Source organism: Berghia stephanieae, unplaced genomic scaffold, assembly GCF_034508935.2.
Source record: "Berghia stephanieae isolate SIO BIC M18660-M18661 unplaced genomic scaffold, UCSD_Bste_1.3 scaffold508, whole genome shotgun sequence".
NCBI classification, from domain to species: domain Eukaryota; kingdom Metazoa; phylum Mollusca; class Gastropoda; order Nudibranchia; family Aeolidiidae; genus Berghia; species Berghia stephanieae.
Window position 1 is genome coordinate 11,194 of NW_027626489.1, and position 9,277 is coordinate 20,470.

The following is a 9,277-nucleotide window of genomic DNA, read 5'->3' on the forward strand; positions in this document are numbered from 1 at the left end:
TATTATTATTATTATTATTATTATTATTATTATTATTATTATTATTAAAATTACTTTTTCATCATCATCATCATCATCATCATCATCATTATCATCACGATTATGTCTCCACACAGAATTTGATGTTACCAAGGATCAACCATCACGTCAAAGACAACCCAAAACCAACCATGCAGAGAACAACAACTTTCGTTATGCGTGAGTATCCATTTTTTTAAAATGAAATTAATAATGTCTATGAATTGATTTCACTCGTTATACAAAGTTTAATCACGATTGTAAAAAGTTGGCGACTTAATTTTAAAAACATTCATTCTCAAAGTCATTTTTTTTTTTAATTTTTATGAAATGCTAACAAAATTTCCTCACTTTTTGAAAATATTTAAAGAAAAAATATGTTTTACCCCAAAACTATTCAATAGAAACAAAATCAAAGTTACCAGCTGTTTGGAGTATAATATCAGCTATTTTAGTTCCTAATTTCAAGGCTCTAGCATTAAAATCTAAAAAGTGGCCAAGTCCAAAAAATATTATGGTGATTTGATAAACGGTTTTGAGAAAAAACGTGATATTTATCAGATTTTGAGCCCAATAACGTTGGGTAGAGGGGTTGAATTGCAATTTTTACTGTATCAAACTATTCAATCATCAAAACAAATATGGGTTGAAATGAAATAAGGAATAGATGCATTGATGAAAAATGTGACTCACCGTCTCTAAACGGTATTATGTCGGGATGACTTGGGTGCAAAAAATTGAATTTATTGACAAAAACATGAAACTTGGGGTTTGTTTCGATTTGTTATGTTACAGAATGAAGACAATTTCTCACAATACGAAAGCTAAAAAATTGGTATATTACTATTAATTTAATTCTAAAGTCACTTTTCGGGGTCCAATTCATTCCGACATAATACCATTTCGAGACGGCTGGTCACAAATAGTAATTTACAAAAATTGATAATTTCCACACAAAAAATCCAATTGCCACTCGCTAGTCCCCTTAATCAAGCCCATAATTGCCGTCTGTTATCAGACCTACAAATATGTGCCATACTTAGCTGTATACGGACTCATCCGACAAATTAATGGATAAAGCCCGTTGGTCAAATGTCATGGATATGGGGACATATATAAGACTAGTGATGTTTTATTATTATTATTATTATTATTAGTATTATTATTATTATTATTATTATTATTATTATTATTATTATTATTATTATTATTATTATTGTTATTACTATTATTATTATTATTATCATCATCATTATTATTATTGTTATTATTATTATTATTATTATTATTATTATTATTATTGTATTATTATTATTATCATTATTATTATTATTATTATTATTTTTATTTTTTTGTCATGAATTGTATGAGAGAATAAAAAACTTATAAAAGTTGTAAAAAATAATGTAGGATAACTTCTAAAATGTGACCCCTCGCCTCAAAACGGTATTAAGTCGGGATGATAACGATGCTGAAAATTTAGTTTGTAACCAAAAATATCAGACTTGCGTTGAATTTGTCTGTTTTATTGAGGAGAATGAATATCATAACTTCGTGTGCCGAATATCAACAATTCAACATTTGGACCAGTTTTGCTTTAAATTGACTTTTCAGCATCTGGTTCATCCCTACATAATACCGTTTTGAGACGATGGGTCACAAATGACCAAAATAAAAAAATAAAAACATATTGTTTCGGGTTCAAAAGCCTTCTTCAGCCAAAAAACATCTACCGAAAACCTTAATATTTTGTAAATTAATTTGTACATGATTTGTATGATATAATCTATCCATGTCTAATCTCACAGTGTGCCTTCTAATGGCTGTGTCCACCTATGCCATCATGCTGGATCAAGATCTGCTCTGCCCAGAAATTGCTTGTCCAACCCACCCAGAGGCTGAGTGCCGGTGATTATCAAAGATGTCGTCATAACTCATTTAAAAAAAAATATTGAGCTTTTATATAGCGCAATATCCACTAAACGTGCTCAAAGAGCATTACAAAGGGTCCCTGACCAACAGGCACACGTAACATGTACATCGAGACGTGACGCCTGTTGGGCGATATTACAACTTTTTTACGACAGAAACAACGCAAGGTACTCGTTTACACCTGAGTACGTTGAGAGAATGTGAGTAAAGAGCCTTTTCAAGGACTCATCTATGCGCCGAGCGCGAGGCTCGAACCCAGGACCTTCCGATCCGAAAGCGAGTGTCATACCATTCGACCACATAGCCGCACAAAAGAGCGAGGATTTAAGCTTTTTCTTAGTTTAAAAAAAAAATGTATCACGCCATAAGCAACGGTGATGACGCCACTCATCTCATTGTTATTCTGAGATCTCCCGTTTGTGATAAGTTCTCACTAAATTATATTAATACTATACACTCTAAAAGGTAGACACAGTTTTGTTTGTTTGTATGTGTAATACGGATGGCGGATACTGTGAGTGCTTTACCTAATCGCACAGCATCGATAAGCTGCACCGTCTTGTAGAGCCTAATACTGATTTTACGATAGTTCGACGGGCCAAATTGGACAATAATAATAAAATAATAGTAAAATAATAATAATAATAATAATAATAATAATAATAATAATAATAATAATAATAATAATAATAATAATAATAATAATAATAATGATAATAATAATAATAATAATAATAATAATAATAATAATAATAATAATAATAATAATAATAATAATAATAATAATAATAATAATAATAATAATAATAAAAAAAAAAAAGAAGAAGAAGAAGAAGAAGAAGAAGAAGAAGAAGAAGAAGAAGAAGAAGAAGAAGAAGAAGAAGAAGAAGAGAGAAGAAGAAGAAGAAGAAGAAGAAGAAGAAGAAGAAGAAAGAAGAAGAAGAAGAAGAAGAAAAAGAAGAAGAAGAAGTAGAAGAGAAGAGAAGAAGAAGAAGAAGAAGAAGAAAGAAGAAGAAGAGAAGAAAGAAGAAGAAGAAGAAGAAGAAGAAGAAGAAGAAGAAAGAAGAAGAAGAAGAAGAAGAAGAAGAAGAAGAAGAAGAAGAAGAAGAAGAAGAAGAAGAAGAAGAAGAAGAAGAAGAAGAAGAAAGAAGAAGAAGAAGAGAAGAAGAAGAAGAAGAAGAAGAAGAAGAAGAAGAAGAAGAAGAAGAAAAGAAGAAGAAGAAGAAGAAGAAGAAGAAAAGAATAGAAGAAGAAGTGATGAAGAAGACGATTTGGTTGTTTATCTAGATTAATAGATGAAAGAGCGTCTGTCTCTCTGATTATGTGTGTGTGTGTGTGTGTGTGTGTGTGTGTGTGTGTGTGTGTGTTGAATAAAGGGAAAACCAGACTGCTATCTGTGTTATAAAATTAGCAACTTCGTTAACATGTTTATCCTTCTGATGCAGGATGCCAAGATTTTTTTTACGATTTAGGTCAATTTTACAATGGCCGTATGAAAATGTTAAATCAATTTTATTCTCATTCCTAAGATTTTTAGCAGAAAGGGAGAGTGTAAGTCAAGCAAACCTTGATTTTAGAATTCAACAAACTAGCAGATAATATACGATTCTTTCATCTCTTTGTATTTATTAAACGAGTTATTTTTATCGTTCCCAATAACACAACGAGCTTGCGAGTCAGTGTTATTGCACGAGAAAAATATAACGAGTTTAATAAATACAAAGAAATAAATGAATGCGTTTAATCTACCCCACCAAGTAAGATTATTGGATAATTTGTAACCAAACATTATGGTATAAGTACTTCTATTCACCATGATTTGTATCTGTCTCCTTCAGCTTGAATGACAATTTGATCCAAAACGAAAAACGTTGGATTTGTATTCAGGGGCACCAAACGATTATATATAATTACCAATCAGCTGTCTTTTACACCTTATTTCACACCAATAAAATGTGCGCAAATTTTCTGCAATCTTTGAATAAAATGTTTATTCAACGCGTTCAACTCATTATTCAACGAGTATCTACGTATTTCCTAAAATAAATGATAGGGTTTTCCATTGAGATAAGTGTATGTACTAAACGTGTGTGGGTCATCAACGCGAACGTTTAGACATTAATGACCCTCACTAGTGGATACTTGCATAAGTCATTGAAACACAGATATATAATATTTCAAGTATAATTGTGAGGTCACAATTATGATCAACTTCTAAAATATTGTTTCAAGCATCCGATCTCATCAGGAATATTTTTTTTTAAAACATACAACACAACCATACACGGAAAATCATCTCCAGAGCAACAGTTGTACTCCTCGTCTAAGATTTGCAGCCTCTGCTTAGAAGAAAAATTCTACATCATCACAAAACCGAACCTAGCAACATTCGACAGAAGAAACAGACTTACATCTTCAGGCAGACATCGAAACAAACACGTTTTATGTCATTATGAACCATCATAACTGCGGAGACGAAAACGTGCGATGTATATTTTAAAATATTTTATAAATAGCTCCTTTGATCATAAAGTTGAGCACTACTAGTTCATGGTATATATATATATATATATATATACATATATATATATATATATATATATATATATATATGTATGTATTGAATCGTGTTTGATACAAATATGGTACAGATAGTGCTCGACATGTAGCAATGGAGCGAATTATTATTTTAATATTTATGAAAAGGCCTGAAACATCGATGTAGACTGACTCCAACATTGTGGTCAATATTAATATATATATATATATATATATATATATATATATATATATACCATAACTAAAGTTCATTTATCTAATTTCAATGTTGTTATATCATCTTATAATAATTTCTATATGTTCCAACAGCTATCGTGTCCTCGGGGAGAGATCTTTCCAAGAAAAAGAAATCTACTTCGAACTTGATGGTAAATACTTCACGGTTCAAGATTGCTTTGGGAACTAGTAAAGCACTATGGTGGTCTTTGTGTACTTACTAGGGACAAATTTACCCAAAGAGTAGTCTATTTAATGAGAAATTGGTTGTTGTGAATTAAAGAGTTATTTTCCATATCTATTCACTAGTTCTATGCTTTACTTCTTAAATTAACCAGTTAACCCTCTCCTTACCAGCCATTTTCAGGATTTCCCCCAAAACTTTACACCCAACTAACACAAAAATATATCTTTTATCACTCGAACACAACAGCAGTAAGTTCTTGCCATACATAATTTCTTTAGCAAAACATGCTCTACAACACACTTTTCATTTTCTTTAAATTTTTTGATGTACAAAAGAAATTTGAATAAGAATAATGTTGGTTGTATCGTAACGAATGTGACGATTTCCCTGTACTTGGTAAGGAGAGGGTTAAATGCGAAGTCCCAGGTTTGAGATTGTTTGCCAAGATAAAGGTAATTTAAGTTGATTGACATTTGAAGGATGTATTTTCTGAAAAAAAAAGTTTTTCCAGAATACGTCTGGTAAAAGGCAGATAGAATCATATCTAAACAACTGCTAAAGTGAAGGCACCTTTAAAATATGCTGTTCAAAAGTATTTTGGTTGCATTTTCTGATTATTTGATATTATGTAATGTTGGAATAAAGAGGAAAAAAGTATAAATTAGCACTTCAGAATAATTTTCAAGATATTGAAATAGTTGAGGATTTTTTTAAAATTGCGTAATGTGCTATTACTATTACGATGATTGCTTTACTGCACTGTTAAGATACACATCAAGTGAGTACCTCACTTTGCTTCAAAACTATTCTTGTGTAAAATATATTTTTTGATTTAATGTACAAGTGAAATTAATAAACAATAATATACATTATTATTATTCTTATTTTTATTATTTTTTTTTGGTTAAAGTGTAAATACAATGAACGAATCTGTGATCAGGACATGTTTACGATAATGCTGGTTATGTTTGTATATTTTTACAATATCTGATAAATGGTTTGTTGAAATAAGAGAGGAGTAAAACAGACACAATGGCCAGAAACGACCGGAAAGAAGATTGTGTATTGATGCTATGCGCTGAGGTAAAATGCTCACATCATCACGCACCAAAACACGAAACGGAATTTTTACGAAACCTGCCAAAACCCGACGAAACCGGCCAAAGTTATGGGAAGTGGGCAGAAGTGGGGAGTGAATCGTGGACTCAGGGAAGTATACACCAGTGGGGAGTGAACTTGGGACTATGGGAAGGAGATATCAGAGGGAATTGAACCTGGGACTATAGGAGACGGGTATCAGTGGGAATTGAAGCCGGACTATGGGAGGTGGGCACTAGAGAAGAATGAACCTGAGACTATAGGAGGAGGACATGAATGGAGAATGAACCTGGGACTACGAGAGGTAGATACCAATGGTTAGTGAAACAGGGAGTATGTTTGATGGACACCAGTGGAGAGTGAACACAGAAAAGTACTTATGAGTGAATCTGGGACTATGGAAGGAGGATATCAAAGGGAAATGAACCTGGGACCGTGGGAGAAGCTGAACAGCGGGAATTGAAGTCAGTAATATCGGAGGTGGGCACCAAAGGTGAATGAACCTGAGACTACAGGAGCCCACCTCCTATAGTCTCAGGTTCATTCACCTTTGGGAACCAATGGGAAAAGAACCTAGGACTACGACATGTAGATACTAGTGGAGAGTGAAGCCGGGAATATGGGATTTGAACACCAGAATCGAGTAAACCCAGAAGGTTACTTCTTTTTTCCTAAATCTCCCGTAGTCACATATTCATTCTCTTCTGTTATCTACATCCCGTAATCCCAGGTTCATCCTCAATAGAGCCCGTCTTTCATATTCCTTATCCACCTCCCATATAGTCCCAGGCTTATTCTCCCCTGGTATCCACATCTTTACGTCCTGGTCTCGTTCCACACAATGTGTCCACTTTCCATAGTCCCAGATTCACTCCTCTCTGGTTTCAACCTCAGATAATCTCGGGTTTATTTTCCACAGAATGAATCTTCTTTCCGGTCGTTTCCGGTCGTTTCCCAAGGGTATACATCTCCCATTGTCTCAAGTTGATTTCCCTCTGATATTCTCCTCCCATAGTCCCAGGCTCACTCCTCACTGGTGTCCACTTCTCTGAGTCCCTGGTTCACTGCCCACTTCCCATTAGTTCGGACGGTTTCGGTAGCTTTAGGATTAATGAAGTACCAATCTGGGTTCACTCCCCACTGGTGTCTACCTCCGATATTCCCGGCTTCACTCTCCACTGGCATCTGTCTCTCGTAGGTACTTCTCGTCCCAAGTTCATTCCCCATTGGTGCCCACCTCCTATAGTTTTAGGGTCGTTCTTCTTCCATAGTCCCAGGTTCATGTCCCTCTGATATCTCCTTCCCATAGTCCCAGGTTCACTCCCCACTGCTGCCGACTCCTCATAACTTTGGTCGGTTACGTCGGGTTTTGGCGGGTTTCGTAAAAAATCCGTTTTGTGTGTTGGTGAGTGATATCTGGTTGGCGGATGTTGTGAGCATCAATACACAATCTTCTGTCCTTTCTGGTCATTTCCGCTCGTTTCCAACTGATATCCTCCTCCCACAGTCCCAGGTTCACTCCCCACTGGTGTACACTTCTCGGAGTCCCTGGTTCACTCGCCACTGCTGCCAATTTTCCATAACCGTCGTCGATTCGTCGTTTCCGCTAGTTTTGGCCAGGGACCCTTTGTAAAGCACTTCGAGCACGTTTAGGGGTCATTGCACTACATAAAAGCTCGTTTTCGGGGTGGGGGGAATACCACTCACTTTTCACTTTCATTTGGTAGTCGTATTGTATAGGGAATGAGATTAACGGAAGAGTAGCGTCCCTTGATTGGAAGTCACGAGCGGAAAAGTTATTAGAGAGAGAACGTCATGTTGGTTGTGCGGCATGAGACACTTCACCGAAAGCGTACGCAAAACTATTTTGACGTTCTCTCTGTAAGGTGACGTCCAATCAAGGGACGCTAATCTTCCGCTAATCTCATTCCCTATAGATAGTTCGAAGATGACGTCACTCAGGTCTTTGTTATTGTTTTTTTGCCATCCGCGTTTATGAGTAATGCTCACTGAACTGTATTAACCTGACAATAAACGTTCATGGATCCACACAGTTTTGTGTGTTGGTCCGTTATACTTCCGGATGGCAATGTTGTGAGCTTCTTAGCCAAGCGCATACTATCTATAGTGACGTAATGCTTTGATCAATGCTAGGTTACGAGTTTCGGAGGATACATTGTGCCCCAATTTTGCGAGTCTGATTACTTTCTCTTTCAACCAGTTAATTGCCAAATTCCGGAAAGACGCGTATTTAGAAATTTGGCCGGAAAACTCGCCCTTGAAATACTGATTGATTTAAATGACTCTCATATTGGCAAAGCTCTCAAACCTGGGACCTCGCGAGGTTTTCGTTTAAGTCCCGGATTTGAGGTTTTTGCCAAAATGAGGGTCATTTACATCGATCGATATTTCAAGGACGAGTTTTCCGACCATTTTTTTAAAAAATACGTGTCTTTCTAGAGTATGGCACTTAACTGATTTAAAGAAATTATGCTTAAGCTTTTATCTTGTACAATATTCACATATTGTGCTCAAAGTGCATTGCAAGTTGTCCTAGCTGACAGCAACATTTGAAAGGTGAGCTTCTATGATAGTATGCGGATGACGTCACTCAGGCCTTTGGTTGTTGTTTTTGCCATCCGCGTTTGTGAGTTGTTCTCACTAACTGTATTAACCAGACTATAAAGTTCATGGTTACACAGAGTTTGTGTGTTGGTCCGTTATACTTCCGGATGGCAATGTTGTGAACTCCTTGGCCAAGCGCATTCTATCTATATAGGGCAATATCCACTAAACGCTATCCAAAGCGCTTTACAAAGGGTCCCGAACCAACAGCAACATGTACAATGTAGAATAAGACAGGACTCCTGTTAGTCGTTACTACAATTTTTTTCCGACAGAGACAACGCTGTTAACAGCGCCAGGTACTCCTTTTACACCTGAGTACGATGATAGAATGTGAGTAAAGAGACCTCTCCAAGGACTCAACTATACGCGAGCGAGGCTCGAACCCAGGACCTTCCGATTGATAACACTAGACCATATCTATAACCGCACACAACATGTGTAACAAGACATCACGCCTGTTGGCGCTATTACATTTTTTTCAGGCAAAGCCATCGCTGTTGCTGGCCTTGTTCTAGTGCCGCACGGGTTTTGGTTTTCGAGAACAGGTAACACCAGGAACATAGCTCAACCAGGAATGTTTACCCGGAACTAACCCGTAACAAGTTCCGGTCATGTTTTGTTTGTGTTTGGGGGGGGTGT

General features: G+C 35.9%; 1 long non-coding RNA gene across 1 annotated transcript; it reads left to right on the forward strand.

The window, feature by feature from the left end:
• Positions 1-1,835: 1,835 nt before the first annotated feature.
• Positions 1,836-4,940, forward strand: LOC144961946 (uncharacterized). The gene is made up of 2 exons (XR_013643317.1): positions 1,836-1,926; positions 4,819-4,940. It is a non-coding gene; the product is annotated as an uncharacterized LOC144961946 (long non-coding RNA).
• The last annotated feature ends 4,337 nt before the right edge of the window (positions 4,941-9,277 follow it).